Source organism: Vidua macroura, chromosome 19 (genome assembly GCF_024509145.1).
Source record: "Vidua macroura isolate BioBank_ID:100142 chromosome 19, ASM2450914v1, whole genome shotgun sequence".
NCBI lineage: Eukaryota > Metazoa > Chordata > Aves > Passeriformes > Viduidae > Vidua > Vidua macroura.
In genome coordinates, this window is record NC_071589.1 from 9,502,486 (window position 1) to 9,526,636 (window position 24,151).

Below are 24,151 nucleotides of genomic sequence, written 5' to 3' on the forward strand. Positions count from 1 at the left end.
ATAACCTGACAAAGGTCCTCTGCTGTCAGCAGAGCATCTACAGGATGAAATCTCATGCTTGCACTGGATGTGGAAGAAGGGGGTCTGTCAGAAGCTCAGACCCTGTCATTCAATTAAATTTCTGGTGCAGTAGTTCTGACCACAATGAAGACATTTGAGTGCAGAGCTGCATCCTCCTGCATCCTTCTGCATCCTTCTGCATCCTTCTGCATCCTGCTGCATCCTTCTGCATCCTGCTGCATCCTGTGTCTCAGTGTGCTGGAACCATCAGTCCCAAGAGATCGGGGCAGTTGGAAGCACCAGTGTCACCAAGTTGCTCATCTGCCATTGCTCCAGCTGGCCACAAGTAGCACAGAGTGGATGTAAAACACTGTAGGTTTGACTCATAGGGCAGTCTAAAACCCCATGATATTAAGAGTGGAATGTGTTTTCCATTTTCACTGGAACTGGGGAATCAGGAAGGTGCTGGTGTGCAGGTTGCTCTGTGGGACAGTCTGTACTGCAGCAGCACCTCAGAGCCCTCTCCAAAACCAGACCTTTGTGGCAGCTGCTGCTTTTAATGTACATTCAGCCCCTTTAAAGTACAGATTTCAGAAATGTAGGACTGGGTACTGAGGGCTACTTCACTGTCTACCAAATGGCTCTCAAACATCGCTTGCTGCTTGCCCTTTAGTAATAGCTACTTTAGGCAAGTTTTTTTACAACTTGCCTGAACTCTTTTTTATTAATTGCTGTTTGTTTGTTGTTTTTTTTTTTTTAAATAGGGAGACAATGCTTTCTGTGTCTCTTTCCTTAGACACCACTGCTTTCCCACGGACCTCTTAAACACCAAGGCCAGAAACCAACTTCAGTTATCGTAGGTTGAAGTTAATCTAAAATTGGTGACTTGTCAATTTTAGTAGTTTTAATTTCCCAACTGTCTCCTTGGGTTACACACACATAAAACTTTAAAATAATATTCCTTCTCTCTCTCCCCACATAGAAAACCACTGTGTTTCCCTGTCCTCCATAGAGTATGCTCTCCTTGCTTATCAAGTCAAGGAATTCATTCAGCTCCTCAGCAGCTCCAACCACTGACTCTCCATTCACATCCCTCTAAAGGCTGCACCAGCTCCTTGATCAGTTTAGAGAGATTTATACTTGTGTGCCCCTTCATATCCTTCCTCCTCAGGCTTTGATTTACCATTGTGGCTTCCTTATCACTCTATAGCACTTCCTACATGTTTGTCTTTATAGCTCCTTGTTTTCCCCCTTTGAAATCACCCCTGAGTTGTGTTTCCTTAACGGCAGTAGGAAAAATTCACTCGTCAGAGAGGCCTTTGCAAGGAGCTGTGCAAACCTGAGCCCCCCAGGAATGCAAATGGCATTCTGCTCCTCACGCTGGCCCTAAGCACAGGAAGAACTTTCAACCTATATCAAACTTCCTTGGGCAGTTCTCAGACCCTTGCCTGCTTTTACATTTCCTGTGCATTCTCTGAAGAAAAGCTTTGTGCCCTCCACGAGGCATGAGGAAATATGACCTTTTTCACCTGCTTACACAGTGCCCCTCTCAAAGAGCCACTCCAGCTCAGCATCACTTTCTCTAGCACAGACAGCTCCACAGCTGCAAAATTTTGCTCATTCCCCTCCCCCTCCACCCCGGGTTTTGTGATCTATTCATTACACAGTTTGTGTTATCCCATTAAAAAAACATAACTAATGGGAAAATGCAAGGTTGTGCTGGAAAAGACAGTGGCTGGGGTGACCACCACCCTAAGGATCCCCATTAGGGCCTCCTGGGGTCCCAGGTGAACTGATCTGGATGAGAATGATGGATCAAAGGGACCCACAGTCCCCTCAGTGCTCAGCTGCTCCTTGGCTGGACCCAAGGTTCAAGCTCCTGATCTTTTAACTCAGCCTTTGAAATTACTTTCACATTCATTCTCCTGTTCCTAAATATTCCCCTCTGCAGGGATTAAAGCTAGTAGTGAAATATTTCACAAATGTTTATGATCACTATTACACCTGTTCCTAGGAGAATTTCACAGTCAATTGAGTCACATTATTCTTTTTATATTGGCCTTTCCTGCCCTGGTATCCAGATTTCCCAATCACACGAACCAAGAGAGAGCCCTGGCAGGTTATGAATTCAGAGCATTCTTTAAAGTGTTTTAAACTCAAATCCTCACCAAATGCAGACATGCAATCCAGGCAGATAATGAGATGTCTTCAACTAGCTGAACTGCAAAAAAAAAGAGGGAATGTTTCCTGTAAACATTGCCTCTAAAGCACTGGGATGTGTATGGCCAAGAACTCAAGCCAGCTGCTATAATTTCTAGATCAATTTTATCCAAATAAAGGCATTCCTACTCTACATCGCACAGCTTTGATCCTTTAAGGAGGAATTCCAGTTACCAGTGTGAGTTCATACTGATCTGGATGCAACCAATACTCTACCATGCAAGAGGCTGGGCAGAAAAGTAGGGGGAAAATTTAAGCTTTCTTTGGCATTTATTCAACCTGAATTTCCCAATCGAAAAACAAAAGCTCAGCACTTATGGGTGAAATTCCCCCATGACAGAATAAGGTTTGTCTTTCAAAGAGGAGCTAAGGCAGGCACAGTCAGGCCATTTGGAATTAGACTCTACAAAGTCTAGCTAGAAGCAGAAATAGGAAATAGAGCCTTTGAGAGTACTCTACTCCCATTAAAATCACCTGGAAATCCCAGGTGCTGTAAGGAGAGGAGAGTCTTCATTTGTAAAATATTCCTGGCCAGAGTTCAATTTTTACTGTGATCAATCAACTTTCAGCCCCTTTTCTCTTGTAACCTACTTCAGCTGTTAGCACCAAGCAGCAATAAAACCATATCCATGTTCACTCAGAAATCACACTGAAATGCCTTCATGCAAAGAGAAAAGTTTCACATCCTACACATCAGATTTCATGTGGGAACATCTTTCAGACTTCCAGCATAGAATAATTTTTCCAATAGGAAAAATCAAGTCCTGTAGTAAAGGCTGATCTAATAATTATATTCACAAGGATCACTCCCCATCTTTGAATGTCTGTGAAATTGTCATAGAGATACCACAGATATATCCTCTTCTAGTTCTAAAGAAAATCTTATCTCATCCACTGAGGTACAGTAACTTCCAGCACAGTGTTCAATAGTTATAGCTCTGTCCTAAAAGTCTAATTGCACAACACAGTAAAAATAGATGCAACACGAGCACTTACAAAAATGCATTGCAGTGTCAAACAGCTCTGCCAAATAAACACAATGGCAGGCCTTGGTCCTGCAAAGCCCCACATGCAGTCACGCTGCTTTTTCACACATTTGGAATAGCTTTTCTAAAATCCATGCAGCTATCCGTAACAGGCAAGGCCTTTTGCAGGACCAGAGGACTGCTTTACTTGTTCTACTGGTGGAAAATGAGATCTGTTCTCTCCTATACAATGTCTTTCAAACTGTATTGAATTACCTACAAGTTACTAAAATTAGACTAACAAATAAATTACTTTGCAGCCGAGCTGATAAAATGTGACTGTTTACATATGATTTAATCCTAGAACGAAGATTAAAGACTGCTTCTAACAGAGCCTTTATCCAGTATGTCACATAAAACTCTGTTTGGTTTCAGCAGAGCCGAGAATGACTTTAACAACCTTGTTAATCACAGATTAAGAATAGAAAAGGTCCTACTTGGCACCAGGTGTGCCATCAATAACAACTGGGATGTAGGGGAGCTGCAGGATGATCTAGCTCAAGTGCTCCAGGGCTGGAGCTGTGCCACCCTCGGAGCACAGGCACGGCCAGGCACAGCAGCTCCAGAGCAGCCCCTGGGGACAGGAGCTCCTGAGTCCTCCCTTCTCACACCAGCTCTGCCTGAAGTCCTCTAAGCCTCTGGTGTATCCACTTGAAAAGTCAGCAACTATCCCCGGGAATCCAAAATTGCCTAAATCAGTGGTTTCTAGCCCTAATGAAGTCCCCTCCCCTTTTGTTGGTTTGTGTTTTGGATGACACAAGGCACAAGGCTGATGTTCCTCACCTTTCCCTTGGCAAGGGCACCATGTGTTTAAATCCATATTGTCCTTGTCCATCTCTGGGAAAGCCCAGCACTCCAGAGGCACAGGCAGAGGTTGAGCACAGCCTTTGTTGGCACAGCCAGTGCAGCTCCTACCACCCTCTCTGGAGCCCACAGGCACCTGACACCAAGGCCAGGCTCAGGGACAGGCACCTGGGCACTTCTCACAGCAGCTGCCACCTGTCAGCACCTCACCTGGCCATCCCTGTACCTCACCCTGTACCTCCCTGTACCTTCTGCCCTCGCTCTCTCCAGGGGACTCCTCTGTGGTGCTCCATGGTACAGGTACAGCCACCCTACACCCTCCAGCTCTCCCCTCCCAGAGCATCTTTCTGCTGGGCTGGGCAGTCAGCCACTCTCAGGTTACAGTGTGGTCCATCGCTGACTTGCAGGCACTAACACGGAACAGATGTGAGGTGGAAATGGGCTGGAGCAGGAAGAAGGTCCAGGCCTACAGGCCCAAGCCTCAAGTGAAGGCCTGCAAAGTCCTTTCTGCTCATCCAAGACAGAATTCCAGCATCACAGGCTCTTCCAACCCCACCAAACCACACAGGGAGAAGAGGAAATCTGTTCCACATTAAAGATATCTAACAATAATTTTTAAGCACAACCACAAAGGCTTTGCATGAGCAGCTCTTCTCATATTTACCTCCCATGCAGTCCCAAGGTCCCCCAAAATGAATCAGAGACACTTTGCACATCAGAACAGACTGGTTGCAACAGCTGCCCTGTATATAAGCACTGGACAAGCTTTCCCACCAAAAACCCACTACAGAAAATTAGCAAGCCTATCTTTTAGGTTTTAGCTCTTGCTTTGCAAAATCCAGGTCTATATGGGCAACACACAGCACGTTGGGATGGCATCCAAGGATCTAGTGGGCATTGCCAGCCCCAGTTCACTTCAAGCATGTGAATTCAGCACAGCCAGCCTGACTGACCACCTGCAGCTTTCCAGCTGTTTGTTGTAGTCAAGAGAGAAAATAAAGGGGGGACAGACATTTCTTTCCCCAGAATAATTTTAGATGTTTGTCATAAATCTCCCAAAGGTAAAAAGCAGAAGAAAGTATGTTGAATCCTCCCTTCTGCTGTGCAGTAGATAAGCTGTGATTCAGCATGAAAGTCCTTCCGAGCTTTTCCTAGTTCCCATTACTGCAGTGCCCAAATATCCCATTGTGAAACAAGTCTCCCCCAGCGAGATGCAGTGCCAATGCACAAGAAACATCAGGGGGTTTACAGAAGAGAAGAGCAACCCTGGCGCCTGATATTCTGAAAACGCTGTGCAGCCGACCTTTGGGAAGCAGTTCTGAAATCCCTCTCATCAAAACAGAGGCTCCTAAAATCACTTCTCATATTTTATAATGTTGGTCAGATCTGCCCTGACAGTTTAGCAGTGGAATTCAAGTTTATGATCTGTACTCCACAGCCTTTACTTGCTGCAATTTACTGCATGTTAAGCAATTGCAGAGAGCACGCAGAGAATTATCTTCCTGCTTATATTGCATGTGGTTTGCATTGTTTAGCTTTTATTGTGTGCTCCATTCTATTAATGTCTTGTGTTTCTATAGCATCTCCCAGGTGAAGGACTCAGCAGTGTAGAAAGACAAATGCAGCTGAAGAACACAGCCAAGTCTGGCAGAACCCTCCACTCTGTGACCATTTTGACAATTTAAAGTTGCCTTGTAAAGTGATGAGTGGTGCCTTTCTGCTCCTGCAAGAAGCCTGTGTTCCTCTGCAAACTGCTGCCAAGCTGGTGCAGGACCAAACTAGTTTATCCCTGCAGTTCCCCTGGGTAAGTGACTCTGAGCTCTCTGCCCTTTCCACAGTGCAGAGCCAGTGCCTTCACGTACCCATTTCCTTGGGAAGCTCTGCAAAAGGGCAAAGCTGAAAAATGCACTGCTGTGCAGCCAGCCCTGATCCAGCTCTTCCTCCCCAGCAAGTCCCAAGGGCTATACTAGCATGCTACTGTCAGTACAGGAAAAAAGGAAATTCTCCTGAAGGTGTTTGGGAGCCAGGACTAAGTGTGCTGACAATTATTTTCTTTGCACAGAGCTACCTTGTGTTCAGGTTTTCCTGGATAGTTCTTTTTTCCTCATACAAATAATGCATAGCAGAATTAGAAGACTTTATATATTTGTTGAAAAGGTGGGATTTTCAAAGGGAAAGAGAGATAAGCAACTGCTTGTCTAGGATTCCTGGCTATCCAGCAGCCAGTTTGAGAGTAGCAGTTGCTGGACTTTTGGCATTCCTGGTTCTCTCACATATATAAGGATCAGCTACACAACAGACACGTGGCCCTGAAGATCTGAGCCTGCTCTGTGCTTCCATAACAATCCCAGTGACTGAGATTACCCTGTGTGTGCAGATCAACTGCACAGAACACACACACTGGATGCTTCCTGCAAATGCTGCATTCATTGTGCCAATAGACAGATTTCTGCAAGGAAATATTTACCTCCACTTGGCTTTTAGCAAGTCTTCCTGTACCTCAGCCTGTCAGTGGGATGCTGTCATCAATCCACAAATCCTGCAAACGCCCAGGACAGATATAATTTCAGTTGAATCAAAAAGGTCACTCAAGAGCAGCACAGTAACACAACCAACTCAATCACATGGGGTATTTGTCAGATCTTGTTCCTGTGTGTTCTTCTCAAATCTGACTCTCTTTAGATTCTGACTGAGCCATCACACTGGAGCCTGTGCCCCCGGTACTCAGACATATGTTCAACTTTGGTTAAATTTGACTTCTTGTTGTGTTATGCAACTGAGTTTTACTCAGTGTTATCTTTTGATTGACTCCTCCACTATTCCCCTCCCAGCGGATTTATCTGAGGCCAATGACAGCCAGCAAATACTTACTAGAACTCTTGTCTTTGGCAGCACATGCTGGCAGTAAGTGTTTTCAGGCAGTTTGAGAAGTGGGTGTCACTTACATTAGCTCACTCTAAAATCTTGACTCACCCTTCATGCACATAATCCCTCCTGCAAATTCTAGGCCATGGATTTTAATAGAGTTTCCAAAGTAGGTGTGAGGGCCACTGGCTGTGCTAATTTAGTTCCTATTGATTTATCTTGTCTCCTTTCATGGCAGCAAATTGTAAATGCTTCCTTTGCTTCACTGGGTGTTTGCTCCCTGTGTGACAAGTCTCTAGCATTGATGGAATGTGTTGGTGAAAAGTGCCTTGATGTCTGTTTTCAATATCACAGAGACAGAGCCATCATCCAGTGACAGTCCCACTTTGGGAGAGCTGTCTCGTTCAGCCTCTACCTATTTACCCAGAGAGGAAAGCTGGACCCTGTGACATGAAGGGTCCATAGTAAGACACAAATAAAACTCTAGAAGACATGAAATAAACCTGTCTTTAGCACTGGAGGTCAGACTTGCTGTCAGTGCAGGACAAAGAAGTGGAAGTCCACGCTACAACAATGCAATAGAGGAAAGCTGATGCTTCATTAGTGTGAGCAAAGGCAGCTCCATCCAGCCTTTTGTATGCGTTTAATTAGGGCTTGGTTCAGTCCTGAGCCCTGAGAAGGGCCTGTGATCCAGCTGCTTTTAGTTCTCACTCTTGATTTGAGTACAAATCACATATTTTTTTGCAAATATAGCATGAAGCATTCCCTCTAGGGAAAAGGACATTTAGCTGGAGCCTACAAAGACCATGAATTTTCTCTTTGGTTATAATTATGTATTACATTAATGTTGTTTTTTAATGAACAAAACAAGTGACTTAATCTTTATAATTACACATTTGAAAAAAAGAATGTTACAGATTCCTTTTGCAGTGTGTTTCCCCTGCCTCCTCCACTGGGAATCCCAGCCTGTGCCTCTGAAGGAGATATGCTGGGACGGGCAGTTGCCAACTCAAATCCACAAACTTCTGGCTGTGCCAGTTTGTGAATTACAGACCTGCTGTCTGCAAATGACTGGTTTTCAAAGCAAAGGCAGCCGTCATTTCAAAGGCTGAGAAAGAAATCTATCATAAATCAGTGTATGTGGATTTTATTTATAAAGATCTAATTAAATTTTGTTCTGTAATTCCAATGTGCTGTTTACACACAGAGTGTATATTTTCTCTTCCTCTTTTTGGCCATGAACAAAAGCATCATACCTTATAATTCTCTTCCTCCGTAATGTGCCTGTTTTTATGTTGGTAAAGTAACATCTTAGCCTATTGTAGATTGTTACAGTGCACTGTAGAATTTTTATAGTATGTTTCAGTCTGGTTTGGAGATCATCCAACCAAGCAATCTGCTTCCTTTTAAAAAATAACATAAAATACTGCATTTTTCATAATATGTATAAAGCCATGCAGAAATCCAAGCATGGAAAATAAACAGAGCATTGCCAATACCAAGCACTTAGCAGTCCTGTCCTAGGCCACAAAATCACCGGCTTCCCTTACAAATCTTGAGATTTCAATGAAACATAATTTTGGGTTTCCTCTATTTGCCTTTCTTCCTTCTAAAACTTTTTGGTTGTTTTTAAGCTATTCTGTACAATCACAAAAGTTGTCAATTTACCTTCAGCTTTAAAAAATGCTGAAATTATCACACAATTACAGGATATGAGGAACCAGAGCTTTGAAAAACAACTGTAACAAAATCTGTGGTAAAACTGCAAAAGTTGGTGCCACTGCAGGCTGAAATCCACTACCTGGCATAGAACTGACACACCCTCATCCCTTTTAACCCTCTCTGGGATGCTCAGAGAGCTAAGCAGGAGCTAAAACTTCCCTAAATACATGCAGCAGTTGCTTGTCTCTACTTCCTTTTGAAAATTCAAAATTTTCAGCTTACTATTGGATAGGTTTTCTGCTACCAAACCAAACAGGATTCCAGGCTGGAAAGGGTATTTTGAAATAACTTGAAATGTTTAGTTTAACCTAAAATATAATTTCCTTTAGCAGAGTTTTGCATACTTTTTTTCTCCAGAAAACACTGAAAATACAGCATTATTGATCAATCCACAGCAGGCACTGCTTCCCCCCACTATGCTCTGCATAACTCTTAATCAGAAGCTGCTGTTCTTGCTGCTCTTGTGCTGGTTCACCTTCCATGGAGAGACATCCATGCCCTTCCTTGAGGACAAGCAAGTCTGGTGTCACTGAGAGCTTGACCAAACCCACGTGTGGCTGGGGCTCACCCAGGGATGCACAAGGGGTTCTGGTGCTGTCGTGGTTTTATACACGAGTCACACAGAGTTCCCACACCTCTGCAGACACTTGTTGGTTACTGTGTTTGTTAAAGAGTAAAAGAAGCACCATACCCTGTGCAGTGGCCCTGCAGAACCATGCCTTGGGAAGGGCTGGGCTGCATTCCCATCCTCCACCTGCACCCAGATCCTTAAAGTTCACAAGATGGGCCTGCTCAGATTTCCCTGGTAAAACAAAAGCACTTCATTGTAGTCAGCAGGGCCAGACAAACAAGCATTAAATGACAGGTCATTTGTCTTCTGCAGCCCAACCTCAGGCAGAACTCAGAGGGCCTTGCAGTAACAACCTGGGTGCCAAGTACCTCTCCTTGGCTCTGCCCTGTGCCTGGAGTCAGCACCACATCCTGGGCAGAGCAGGGCCCATTGCTCACTGCCCCAGGCTGTCCTGATTCCTGAGACACTCATGGATCTGCTCAGGAGTGACCTTGGTGAGCCTTCACCAAAGCATCCAAAACCCAGTTGCAGACTGGGGAGCTGGGAACTGATTTTACCATCCTGGGCCAAAAGCTCAAGGCCCAGTCATGTAAATGATGTGCTCAAGGAGCCTTTCCTTACATGAGCAGCCCCACAGCTCAGGCAGGAGTGCCTGGCTCCATGCATGGATCCATTTACAGACCATTTGTTCTGAAGAACATTAATTAGAGGGCATCTTTCACTGTGGAGCTGGCTGCCAGTAGAAGGATTGTGAGCTGCAGATCTAATCTCAGTGTTGACATGTAAGGGTAGCATCGCTTCAGCAGTGATAGGAAGGTGTTGAAGGGATAAAGCCCACCCTCCCAGTAACTTCAGCTCTGGAATCACAGCAGGCCAAGAGCCAGCCAGGCACTGATTTGCTCTGTTCCACAGCCCCAGAACTAACACTGAGCAAGTGCCTGTGGGATTGCAAAAACCTCACTTTGTGCTTGGCATGCTCATAGGTAAAAGGCAAACTTATGGGAAAGCTAACAAATAAAAAGCAGTTGGGGAAAGATACAGGCTCAGATCCATTTTAGATGCCCAATTCCTACTGACAAATCCCGTTGAGTTTGAAGGATACACATTGAACTGCAAAGTCAGGGCCTCAATGCTGCTGTGGAGTGGCTCACACTGACCACCCTGAGATCATATAGGGGGTGCACCAATGCAGGGAAAATCAGGCCTGCTCTGTCACCCTCTCCATCAAAGTACACAGGTGTGAGCCAGACAGCTTCACCTTGCTGAGACAGAGGCTGGGTTGGAGTGCAGCAGCATTAATGGCCAAGCTCCCATGTCCACAGCCATCACAAGAGACCCCCTCGGTCCCGCGGGACACTGTACCCTGTTCCCATCAGCCAACAAAGGCCTTTTGCTCTAGGAGAAAAAAAAGATTAAAAAGTAGCATGGTTCTCTGTGAAATTCCATTGTTCCTTAAATGTCCCCTTACATCTACCTCAGGCCACACTGAGTCAGTTTGACACATACAAGGGCTGTTTCGCAAGGCAGCATTATGTGTGCCCAGATGTGATCAATCACACAGAGCATATAGCCCTCTCCAACAACCACCCAGTTCCAGCAAGGGCAAATGTCACTCCTGTGCCAGTGGCAAGCCCACAAGCCTTCATACCCACACTGGACAGGGTCCTCAGAGATCACAGGACTTGTGAGAAAAGGGCCCCGTGAACATAATCCTAATGCCATGTCCCCCAACAGAGAGGGCACTATGAAAGAATGATTTCTGCCCTGAAAAATGAATCAAATTCTGCCCAGCTTTTAGGCCAAAGCAGCTCCCATGTCCACGGTGAGCTGTGAGGCTCCAGGAGTTATCCTAATATCTACCTGTGCCCACAGGGTGCTCACAAAGTCATGACATTAATTTGTACGTGGCCGCTAAATAGCATGAGAAGGTTGTGGGTCTGCTGGCACAGCCTGAGCTCTCATATAGGATGGAGAGTGGATAAGAGAACAGACTGAGGTCAATATGAAGTGAATTGTTTGGGAATGTCTTGCTGAAATAGCCCCTGAATTCTGTGAAGACTTTGCGAGCAGCACTGTAAAAACAGCTTTCTATTAGGTTTTGACCCTCATCTTGTAAGGGCAAACCCACAATTAAAACAGGCTGCAAAACCAGGGAAAATAGCAGCACAGAGTGCCACAAATCCCCTGAGAGGAGAAAGTCTTTATCCAGTGTCTGGGCAAACAGTGCAGATGTAATGGCAGAGGTTTCTGCAGCCTCTTCTGCAAGGTTTCCCCCTGGGTGTCCCAGCATAGGAGGGCAGCTCTCCATGGGAGCCAGTCTGGGCAGGCTGGGGACAGCCACCAGATCTGCCCAGAGACAAGCAGGAGGTGCCTTCCAGATCAACACTTGTTTCTACAAACTCCTCCTGTGCTGCATGAGCCATGCCCAGGTCCCCACTGAGGGTGGGTGTCTTCAGGCTAGGGCTCAGATCTGAATGGGGTGGGTGAGACAAGATGTTCGACTTGTATCCTTGTAACCTCTGCTCTAAACAAAGGGGCAAAGCCATTAAGTAAGACAAAAGCAAATAAAAAATCTGGATGGTGAAAGAGCCTATGTGTGTGGAAAACACGGTATTGACCCAATAGGGCAGGGAGCAAAAACTGCAGCTAAGAATCACAGCTTAGGACAGCATGGATTGTTCTGAACCATAGCAACATATTTAGACCTCTGTGTCACAAAATCTCCTTTTCTCAAGGCAGCACCCAGCAATCTGGGCAGCAGGTCATCTAGTGGCACCAGCTGTGAAGATGGCAGGAGTAAACCCTCCCTGTGGAGGAGTCAAATGCTCCAGGAGCACTTATCCATAGCAGAAAGTGAGCTATGGCACTCTCCATAAAGAGCTGTCTTGCTAATTGAGCAAGCCAAAGATTTTCCGGAAGGAAAACAAATATATTTGCAGACAGGCTAAAACAATAAAGAAAAATTTAAAAGGCTGAACAAAGGGACTGCAAAGTCAGTGACAGACGTTAAAACCTCAGTAGCAGCTGCCTGCAAGTGGGCAGCGGGGTCTGTGCACGAGCCAGGACTCGCTGCCCTGCTGGGGAAAGAGGAGGTGCAGCATGAGGCTCCAGAAATCTAAAAGATGTTTCACACAGCACTAAATTATCAAAGCCAGAATCTGCATCCAGCATTCGAAAAAAAGCAGCAGTGCTGAAGCCGTGCAGTCTCCTTGGGGAGGAGCCACACGCCAGGGAAAGGGAGGTGTCGGGGTCTGAGCCGGGAGGAGACGCTCGAGGGGCACCTGGGACGGGAGGTGGCTGCGAAGGTCCCCGTGAGCAAGGCAGGGAGCAGGGAGCGCTGTCCCTCCCTTGGGAAGCTGGAAAGATGACACAGCTTCATCATAGACCTTTTCCAAACAGAAGACCTTTTATTCTTCCTATGGTTCAACTGTCTGAATCAGCTATAAGGCTGCAGACCTACAGGGTGGGAACGTAAAATCCTGAATCCTTGGTGAGACTTTGTTGTCACCTTGAGGCAATGGCCGGTCACAGGAGCATTGAAGATGGACACTCACCAGGGAAATTCCCTGTGCTCCATTGTGCTTTGATACCCAAAGTTGCAGAGTGAAGGAATTAGCCATCAAGAATGTGGCACAGCAAAATACACTTTCCAGAAGAGACCCATCTATAAGTGGCCATTTTCTTCAACACAAACCACAAGCCTTTGACAGATATTTAAGGATGATTATACTGAGATTCTCGTCTTCTAGGAAAATTAGGATGTGCCTAAATTCATTTATATTTCCTACATCTAAGCCTGACTGTAAAGATGTGCTTCTATCCCTGCATTTCCGTTAATGCCACAAGAGAGGGGTTTCCTCACAGCATGCACAGACAAAACTCTCCAAAGCACCATTAATGGAGCTGCTTTCCATGGCTGTGGAGAAGTTGGAGGGAGGTGGGTGCCTGGCCTCTGGGAGTGGAGTGAGCAGCCCCAGAACTGCTTGCCTCTGGAAGCAATTACTTAATGCAGGAATCCGCCTAAATCCTGGTCTAACTGCTAAATTAGATGTTAATTCTCTTCTCCCTGACTTTCGAAGTTGGAACTGCTGCCTGTTCCATTGCTGCCTGTTCTGTTCCATTGCTGCAGCACTGCTCGAGATGCTTCAGCCAAGGCAGGGGTTGGTGTGATTAATCCAGACCATCTCTTTTCACACACTTTGGGCCACATTTGTGGGGCAAAATCCAGAGTCATTCCTTGGACATGATACATTTCATAGTCATGACTGAAAACTAATGGCTAAATAGGAAATAAGGAATTCTGGATTTACAGCAATGAGACTAAAACAAAAGTTAGAATTTGGCTATCTTTGACAACTAATTGGGAGGAATAAAAGGTGTGAATTTAAAGCACTGTAGTTATGACTGAAATGTTCTTCAAAGATACTCTTCATCCTGGAATAAAACAGTAGAATTTAGGAATAAGTGTTCCAGAGTACTATTGTGTTATTTTGCAACTCTAGAGTAACAAGTTTAGCAGTGAAGATTTAGCAAGATGGTCATTTTATACTTTATCTTCTGGCCATCAGAGAAACTCCCTTCCACCTTATCTTTTTCAAACCCAGTAGACTCTCTCTCCTGAAAAGAGTTTCTGTCTATAAATGCAGTGGGAAATTCTACAGGGCTCGCCTGGACCACTTCCTTTCAGTATTAGCTTTTATTGCTTTTATTTAAAGTGGAAAAAAAAATCACACAGCAAAGAAAATCAAGCATTTGTAGGAGTATGGCAACGTTTTCCATACATGCTTTCCCCATGAGTCAGGGTCCATCCTGTGCACTGACACATCCTGCAGACTTGCTCTGACTTGTGGGGCAAAGCCATGGGTGTGCACAGCACAAGGAGACACCCAAAGAAAACAGAGGGAAGTTCTGGATCTAGGAGCTGCCACAGGAGACACAGCTCCCCAGGCATTTTCTCCCAGGATATCAGTGTGCTGGCTGCTCACTTTGCTCTGCACTATGAAAACTGTGGAGGTGCTAGAAAGCAGCTCTTTGGTGATGGGCTCAGGGTGTTTGGAAGAGCTCTGAGAGGCTGCAGTTACAATAAATATCCCTGTGAATCTCACAGCTTCTGCTGAAACTGGGAAATTCAGGCTTGTCTAAGCCTGATGAGTGATTCCAACTGAGGTTATGCATACAGAGCACATGGCTGTTCCCACAAAACACCACACCTGGACACATTTATCCTGGAATAAAATGTGACTTGATACCACCCACTTTACTCCCTTGGAGAGTTCAGTTGCACTGGTTTTAAAAGCGGATTAGGGTAACACAGAACAACACTCTATTTATTCCACAATGAGTTGTGCAGGAATACAGATGATGGAATGAGTCCATCCCTAAAATTAAACCTAGAAAAGCACACACTGAATTGCATATATTAATAACCAGTATGTATCGTTTCAGTGCTCAGAGGACCAAATGGCCTCCTGATTTGGACAACTCAGGTGACTATCTGTCAGCAAGATTTCCTCCCCCAAAACAGTGTTATCTAATTTGAAAGCTAGGCAGATATTTCAGTGGCTTGGACTGTGATTTATAGCCCGGTGTATGAGTCCAAACCTCCTGAATGATCTTAATTAAACTCTGAGGGTGAAAATTAATCACCACAGTTATTTTATTATGCATGAACAGTAAAAAAATTATTCAAATTTACATAATGTCTAACAGAAAATCATTTAGTAGTCACATTGGGACTTAGATTATTATTAATTATTTAACTTGTCCTTTTATCATTGGGGAGGAACAGGCAACATTTTGGCACCAAGTTTCTGGACAGTAAAAGGAAAAGGGCTGCTTTGGTATTTCTACCTTCTCCCACAGGTGGCCAGGCTCCATACCTGCTCCAGTCCACTGCAATAACACCCAGTGCCTGCTCCTCTTCCCAGAAACACTTCTTTATCAGCACTCTGTCTCCAAAAATCATTTTCCCAGCAATATATAACATCCACTGAATGCCACTAATAAATCTCCAAGCTGTCCCTGCATGGAAATGATTTGTTCTTGGTGCTGAGCAGGTTTCTAAGTGCAAGTTTCTCATACAGGCAGAAGATGAGGGACAGGAGCTGCCCTGCAGATCCCTGCCCTGCAGATCCCTGCCCTGCAGGTGCTCCTGAACAAGCCCCATGTTGTGTCACCATCACATGCCCAGGACTCAGCTTTACCTTTGGGATGTCTCTGACACAAACCCTGCATGGGACTGCTAGATGAAGTTGTTTTCACCCCTTGGGTCTCTCCAACGCTCCTGGGTGACAAACTCAGCCTCAAAGCAGCAGGTTGGTACCAGCCAAGCCCCTACCCTGCTGCTGGGGTGAAACAAGCTCTCTCCACTCTCTGTGTGTTGTATTGACTACTCTCTGAAGGTAAAGTTATCCAGGACATCCTCGTAGATCTCTGTGACCTCCTCAGCCCATAGCAGTATCTGAGTTACTGAAGAACCAGGCTCTTCCTCTGAGGAGATGAACAAACTCCTCCTTGAGGTCCTGTCTGCACTAACAGGGCTCAGGGAGAGAAACAACCATGGAAGGTCTCCTCAGAAACCTCCCCCAGTCCTTCCCCCATGCTCCATCTGCAGGTTTTTCCCAAGACACTCCCTGGATGGCTGTGCCAGGAGCAGGACGTGCGCTGGGCTGGCCGCCTGCACACGGTGGGGACCATAAATCACAGAACCACAGCGCGGGACGTGCCGTGGCACCCGCTGAGAACAGGGGAGCACATTGACAGGGCTGTCCACATATCAATGCATCAACCCAGAAGAGAGCCCCCAAGGTAAAAACAACAACCTGCTTTATCAAATTATCACCTTAATGAGCCAAGATTGAAAATAACAGACAATCGTGTGGGCAGATGGCTTGGTATGGAACAAGGTAAAACAGAATATGGACTGGCATGAACTCTGCAAAACACAGTAGACTATTTATACTGATATTCCTTAAGAATACCTATAAGTAATGTTCAAATTGAGAAAGTATCCTAAAAATCAGCTTCACAAGGAAGTCAAGGAGCACCTGGCAAACTCTTACATGCTGCATTGCATTTGCAAGATAATCTGGAAAATTATTACACCATGAGAGTCCTTACTACGAGTTTCATCATCAGCAAGAAATCATTGACTCATGATATCAGCAAAGATCAGCCTGGATGCTCCTTTGCAGCCCTGCTGAAGTGGCTCCCAGACCATGTAGGGTAACATCACTCTTCACTCCTCACACTGAGGAGCTACAGGGGAGGACTGAGCTCCTGTGCTGTTCTGAGCTCCACTGACACACTCAGCAGGCACCCCCAGCTCTCAGAAAAGGAAACTGAAGCAGCGATTGATTCACAAAAGAGGTTAGAGATCATGTACAGGAACAGCAGCTTGGAGATTCCAGATTTTCTGGCCATCTACAACCTCACTGACAGGATCACCACACAAAGGAAATTTCATTTACAAGTGTTGTTCCTACTGGTCCTTAAGTCACCAAGGTGACAGCATGTCCTGACACTGCCTGGGCCACCCTGCCAACCTCCCCTGCAGCAGAGGAATAAGGAATTCTTAGGCAGCACTTCCAGGCTTTTCTAAGTAGAACGGGAAGTGGGAATGTAACACCATGGAGTAACTTAGACACAATTGAACCCCCTCGTTTGGTAGCCCCAAAAGATATGTCCCACCTCACAACATGTCATGTTCCTATGCCAAAGTGCCACTGGATGAAGACTCAGAGGATGCTAAGGCTGCTCTGGACCTGTCGCAGAGGAGGGATGTTAGTCAGTGCAGGATATATTTATACTCCAGACTTCAGAGAGCAGCAATGCCCACTTGTCCATAGATCTTTGTATGCCTGGGGAGAGGTTTCCAGTTACACAAATTTATTGCGGGGTGACACCCAGAGATCTGATTTCTTGAGAGAGATAATGAAGTCCAGGAGTTTCTGGCAAGGAGCAGAAATGTCAGTGTGACAAGCTGATCGCTTACTATACCATAACTTAATACATCCTGTGCGTGTTTGGGAGGATGTTTTTGATGAACTGGCAACCCAAATTAGCAAGGAATCTTTAGCATGTGCCTGGTCTTGTCATACGTCAGGTATCAAGATTCACCTTGAATGGGAAGATCATTCCCTGAGCATGACTCCATTTGCTCTAGCATGGCAATTTATGGCTCCAAGGTGCTTGGAGGGATGAGTGGAGAAGGGAATGTCCACAATTATTCAGGGAAAGCAGATGCTATCAGACAAGGCTGTACCACTGGCTCCTCTGAGCAGGGCAGCAGCGACAGCTCCCAGCATTGCCTTTTGGTGACCTGGACAAAAAATGGACAGCAATATCCTATTTTCCAAACAGAAGAGGACAGTTTGGGAGTGATTTGATCCCAGACAGTTAGCTAAGTCCTTCTTTTGTAAATTCCTGTAAGAGTAGGAAGCCAGGTTGGTGATTTTTTGCTTCCAGTGAAACCAAGGACTCTGCAGGGGCATTGCAATAATGGAATTAAATCCTGCAATGGTGGACTTAAATATTGCAATGTTGGATCACAGAGGAAAGAAACAGGGTGGCTGACAGGAGTGTAGGCAGTATATAATTCAAACTGCAGAGGAGGAGGACAGGTTTAGGCCTACAGCTTTGTTATCTCACTGCAGTCAGATCCTGTTTACTAGACTGACAAACACAACAGCTCGAGAAGTGAAACTGTTTACTTGTAGTAAACTGCTGATGCTCACAGCTTTTGCTCCATGTGCCTCTCGTGTTGTTTTCCCATCCTTCCAAATATAATCTTCTGTGGCAGGCAAGATCTGGAAGGCTTTTAAGCAGGAGTGTCTTCCCAAAGGGCAATGTGCAGTGCAGTTTGACCTTTACATATCACTGCCACTCAGGATATAGAAAGAAATTATCTTTCTGGAGATTTAGCAGGAATCCATACAAACTCAGAAACAGGCAGATTAATTGCTAGGAATAATATTACCAAACCTGTACACCATGTGCAACACATGGTTGTGCAGGGTGTTTATGTGTACCTATGTGTGTATCTTTACAGAGTCGGCTGAGTAGGTGTGTGCACATAAAATCCGCCCAGAATTTCACAATTTAAGTTAACTGGGTGGAGGACAAAGAAGGTTATGGGCAGGGAACAGAAGGATGTATCCATTTCTTCTATGAACTGGATGAATCGTTAGTCTTGGGAATTCTCACTGATGTGTCTGCCCAACCCATGAATTCAGCTCCTGATCCTTGTGGGAGCCATGGAAAGTCCAAAACCATCCTTTCCTCTTTCTCCTCCCTATGTTATCTGGATGCAGATCTAGAGCTTCTATAGAAAAGGAAACAAAAGATTTTCCAAGATCCAGAGAGAAAAAGTAGGGCTCTGAAGACAGAAAAGGATGGATGTGAGATTAAAAACCACCCAGCAATTTACCAGTACAGAACAGGTAGCCAGGTATTGCCAGGGCCCATGAGGCTGCCCATGGTCTGAATATGCTTTGAGAAAAGCAGCTGAATGAGGAGACATCGAGGTCACAAAAAAATATGTACTCCTCACTTGCAGTACTAAGTGAAATGCTGGCCCACTGGAGTCCATGGGAGTTTTGTCACTGATTTAACTGGGGCCATAGTTCTACCCTGGTCTGCAGGGTAGAACTATGGCAGAACTTTCTTTTGTTGATAATATTGTAAACAGCCTCACTAAGTTAGAAAGTGGAAACATGCCCAAGGCATCCTAGTGATGAGCTACATTGCTGTAGGTGGCAACTAAACTGTAAATAAAGCTGTAACTCTTTGGACTTAGCCCACAACAATGTTTTTTCCTAACTAGAAATTCAGGCTTGATACAGAGCAGGGAGAACACACTGACTCGAAAACCTCCCAGGGCAGACTGACATGGAAGACCAAGTTGATTCCAGGAACACAAGTAACTGACCTCTCTATTTTAGAAAAATCATTCATTCTCTGCAACAAAGCTCCAGTACATAAAATGTATATGAGCAGATCTGTAAAAAAAACAAAACAAAACAAACAAAACAAAACAAAACAAAAAAAAAACAAAAAACCCAAAAAAAACCCCAAAAAAACCCAAAAAACCAAACCAAACCAAACAAAACAAAACAAAAAAAACCAACAAGCAAAGTCTGACATCAGCTAAAAAATCTAAAAAATAAAAAAGATCTTGCTGGAGATGAGTTGGTTTGGTGTAGGAGTTGGCTCTTGAACCCACATCTCCCAGATTACTGGGTTCTCCACCAACCTTCTAAACACCCAAAACTTTTACAGGGAAAGCACTAAATTGCCTACTTTGCAAGGGAGAACTGAGGATAATGGACTGATATAAAGCTAGATCTACTTTCCTGCTCTCACTGATAATCTGGGCTTTCTTGGGTCAAATCCTTCTCTTGTTTTATTCCCCAAAGCAGTACTATCAGGGCAGCCCAGCCTCCGGGCAAAGCCAAGCCTGGGTGCTTACCTGGGGAAGGGACAGGGAAAGTCACAGCTGCACTCAAAAGTCTGGTAACAGAAAGAGGAGAGGAACAGGTCCTGAGTTTAGGAAAGAATTTGCATTTGAGTTTTAAACAACAACAATATTAGTATGGACACCATTTTGGCATTTCTAAAAGTTAGCAGAAACCCCTGCAGAATAATGAGGTTTGAAATGGTGATTCCTGAAATGAGTTTTTCTCTGGTCTATATTGCAAATCCATGCTTCTCTAGCCTGTGGCACTCAGCAGAGCAGTGCAGTGCCATGGGACAAGTCACCAGATGTCCTGCTGACCACAAACGTTCCTGGAGCTGTGTGAACAAACCCCTCAGCAGAATGCCAGCAGTACACAAACGTACACCTGAAAGACATACAGGTGTTTAGATCTCCTAATCTGAGCTCCAAATCGCACTCAGAGCCATCTTTGGTTCCTCGTGCATCTTTTGATCTAATCCTTGTCCTGACTTGTGTTGGTGATATTGCCACTGGCAACAGGCAAAGTCAGGAATGTAAGAACAAAGGAACGTAGAACAGAGAGAGAGACCATCCAGGCCATAAAGCCCAACATCATGAAAAACTCATGAGCCTAAAACTTACCTGAATCTCTTAACTTTGTCAAATAAAAGTTTTCACATCACCCTGTAAACAAACCGGTACAGATATTTTCAATTTGGCCAGTAAAACTCCATTTGGGTAGTACTTTACATTAAAAAAAAAAAATTGTATCAATGAGATCAAAATTATTTTGCTTATTTTCACCTTTCAGATTAACAGGAAACTATGTTATTGCTACAGAATTAGTTGACCGGGTTGATGCTGGTTTAAGCTGGTGACTACTGGAGTAGCTGACATCTCAAAGCCAAGATTGAGATGATCAGTTCTGCACGTGAGAGCTCCACTGATTTCCCTGGCCTTGCACAATGGCCCAGCTCAGGCAGATCAATCACACTCTGTACATTCCAAGAAGACAGACAGTACTTAACTACCCTGCTCATCAGGGCAGCACACAACAGAAATTCTGGCACTGATTGTCCAAGGGAAGATGAAATAAGAAAGGACCTTCTCTCTCTCATCACTGTGAGACTCAAGATGTTATAGAGACAGATACCAGACACAGAGACAGATACCACTAAAGCTGTCATAAAAAACAACACCCAGTACTATTTACTGGGAACCCTGTTTTTTTCAGTAGCATCACACATAAAATGCCTGCTCCTGTTCCCATCAAAATTAAAAGCAGAATTCCCACTGTCTGGCCTAAGGATCAGGCCCATAATATATGTTAAAAGTTAGATCAGCAGCTTGCAAACTCTCTAAAGGGTTTTTATGATGCTGCCTAATTAATTCAGAAGCAAATAGATTATTTCTCAGGAGGTGAAAAGCAGGAATTATTTAAAAGTTGCCTTTAGGCAAACTACCAGGGAATAAGAAAAATGTAACTACTGGTTATGTCAGATTTCATTTTCCAGATCAAAATTCATTGTGTCAGCTCCTTTTCTTTGTTGTGATTCTTTAAAGATATAACGAGAGCCCTGTGTCTGTAGGAAAATAAGGTGCTTTGCTGAGCCATGCAGCATCTTACTGTACTTTTCCCCACCTAATAAATATCTTCCAAATGGGAATCTGTGAGGAAGGGCAAGAAAAAAAAAAATATATAAGTGCTTTCCCCTCTTCTCCAGGTTGCCTTTTCATGGGACAGAAAAACTTTTTACACATTGAATTGTGCAATAGAAGGGGTATTATAGGTCAATTACTTAAGTGTTGCATGACTGTAACCCCTTATATTAACTTCTGGATAAAAGAATAATAAAGGAACTCTTATCCAGAGGTCATGTTATCTAAATATGTAAATACAGGTTTGAGGGGATAGCAGAGCTGCAGATAAAGTCCCACAGCAGGTCAGTGACAGGGCTAGGATTAGCCACAGTGCCCTGTTTTTCCCAGCACAGCCTGCCTTCAGATTTGCAGTTGCTGTAGTGTGGCACAGATCTGCTGAGGCAATTGAAACTAAGTCTGCCCACACCAGGTCTGGTTTTGGCATTTGTTTTTAGAAATTCTGGCTGGAGCAGCAGAAGACCAGAAAGGCACCAAACACCCAAGTCCTAAGGGAAGTCAATAAACTCAGCTCCATGATCCCCTCTGAAATAACCCAGCTGAGAGGGAAAGTGATAGGAGAGCTACAGATACATCACACATTGGTAACTTAGAAAAGCTTACTTAGTGTAAGCTTTGTGTGTAAGAGGTTTGTGCTGCTTAATCCTGTCTAAACCTGCTAAGACACTGCTTTTTAATTCAAGGTTTGACAAAGGAAGGTTAAGCCCTGTCCTGCACAAAGAAGCAAACAGTGTGAGGACCCTGTGAAAAGCACAGCAAGTCCAGTGTGAGGCCAAACTAAGCTTTGTGCCAGTGCCAGGCCTGTGGATGGGCAGGAGGGAGGACTGGCAGGCACAGCACAGCCTGGCTGGATCCTGCTGGAATCAACGGAGGTGCTGTGGCTGAGGGAAGGAGGTGGCTGCCCAGGGAACCCATAAATAGGTGCTGCATGTTAACTCCAACAGCTGCACGAACAAACCACAATTTCAGGCATGAAGTAGCCAGATGACCAAGCAGAGAAAAAGCATTTGACCAAAAGTCTTTTCTACTTTGCAATATTTTTCCTGCTTTGCCGCAGTAGTGCTGCAGAGGCTCCTCAAAACTGATTCACTCCGCGTTGCCCAGAGGACGTGGGAATCATTCCTGTGCAGCAGGACGAGCAAAGGCCTCTGCATTATTCACTCCCACTGCACTGTCAGCCTTGTTGGTTCTCTCCACACACCCTATGAATTTCACCCTCAGCAATCAAAGCCCAGGTCCTGGACCAAGTTGTGTCTTTGCAGCCGCTCCTGGCTCCACTGCTGCTCCCTGGCCATGGTCTGGCTTTCCAGGGAAGCTGCTGCTTAGCTGGTTTTCCTTTTGGGGCAGCGGGTCTTACACGGGGATTTTGAAGACCGTTAAATATTCAAACTTGGGCTTAGCCAGTGAGATTCAGAAAGCATCAATGTCTGAGCAGGCTGGCTCACCCTCCTGTTTTTCTGGGATGCCCTCCAGGTACCTGAGGACTGTAAAGCAGAGAAAAGAGGAGAGTCAATAATTCACGCTTTTACAGGACCGAATTTAGATAAGCCTGAGCAAACCAAGCCAGCCACGCACTCTGCTGGGGCTTAGCTGCTTCAGTCCTTAAATATTTTGTCTGATGGCTCATTTGAATTCTAAAGGAAAATTAAGAAGCTTGCTGTTTTAAGAAGTTTTGTAAATCTCTTTCCTTTAATTCTCTTCATGTTTTCTGTCTGGGTGTGTTCTCATTACAACTAGGAAAGACCTGAAGATCTTGTTTCCAGGTTCTTCAGTGTGGGGCAGATATTTGAATCCAAGTCATAAGAATGTGAACACGAAAGAACAAATGTTCAAGAATTTCCTTACTCACTAATTTTCCCTAGTCTTGACTTAGATCTTGGTGACTCTACTGGTAATTTCTGTATTTTTTCACAACTACCGAGCCAAAACCATATACGATGTGACTGTGCTGAAATTTACATTTCCTCAAAGAGTTGTCTCTATTTGATACAGTTGCTGTTTGGGCCTTAGATAACCTTGAATAATTTCTGACTGCAGTGGGGTTTTGATCTCAAGTCTGTACAGCAAAGCAGGAACTGTGGCAGTAAAAGTGAGACTTACACTTTCAGAAATGGCCAGGGATAAATGACTAAATTCTGTTGTGCAACTCACTGACCTCTCAAGAATACTTGAGACAAAATTCCTTTGCAAATATCACACAGGTGAAGTGTTGTGCAGAACAGGGCAAGTCACTTTTTATGTGTCCTCCCAGGAAGTCTGGGATGTGATGGGGAGACAGAGCGATAAAAAATATCATTGGGCCAGGCAGCTTCCAGGTCTTCTCTTTTCAAAAGAAGACAGAGACAAAATAAGAAAAAAAAAAAAAAAAAAAAAAAAAGGAATAAACCTTTGTCTGCTGAGAGGAGACCCTCATTTAGTCATTATTGTGGGAGGCTTGCAGTAGTCTAAAGGAGATTCAGATGAGGACATCTACTTACAATTATTTCATAGCCTTTGTAATGTTTGCAGCAAACTAATGCAAGCAAGGACTCATTTCTGTTAGTCAGGAAAGTGTTTATGTTGGCAGAAAATGTATCTTCCAAGCCTGCTAATGCAGCATTACAAAAGACAACAGTAGGTTACTCAAACTGGAGATCAAACCTGTTTACTTGGATGAAAGAAAAAGTCTAAGGCACCAAAGGGTGCAGCAACAGCTGACAGGCCAAACACGGAGTCCAATCCCGCAAATGCTTCCTCTTCTGAGGCCAAAAATCTAAATAACATAAATGATGGGAATATCCACAGTAGCTCTGTTATTTCTAGCTGTAGTTAGGAATAAAACCAATCAGGCCATTTGTCAAGGTGCAGCCA

General features: G+C 44.6%; 1 protein-coding gene across 4 annotated transcripts in view; it reads right to left on the reverse strand.

The window, feature by feature from the left end:
* The window catches only part of COPRS (coordinator of PRMT5 and differentiation stimulator), a 223,557-nt gene that overhangs the window by 86,058 nt on the left and 113,348 nt on the right, over positions 1 to 24,151 (reverse strand). The window lies entirely within an intron of this gene.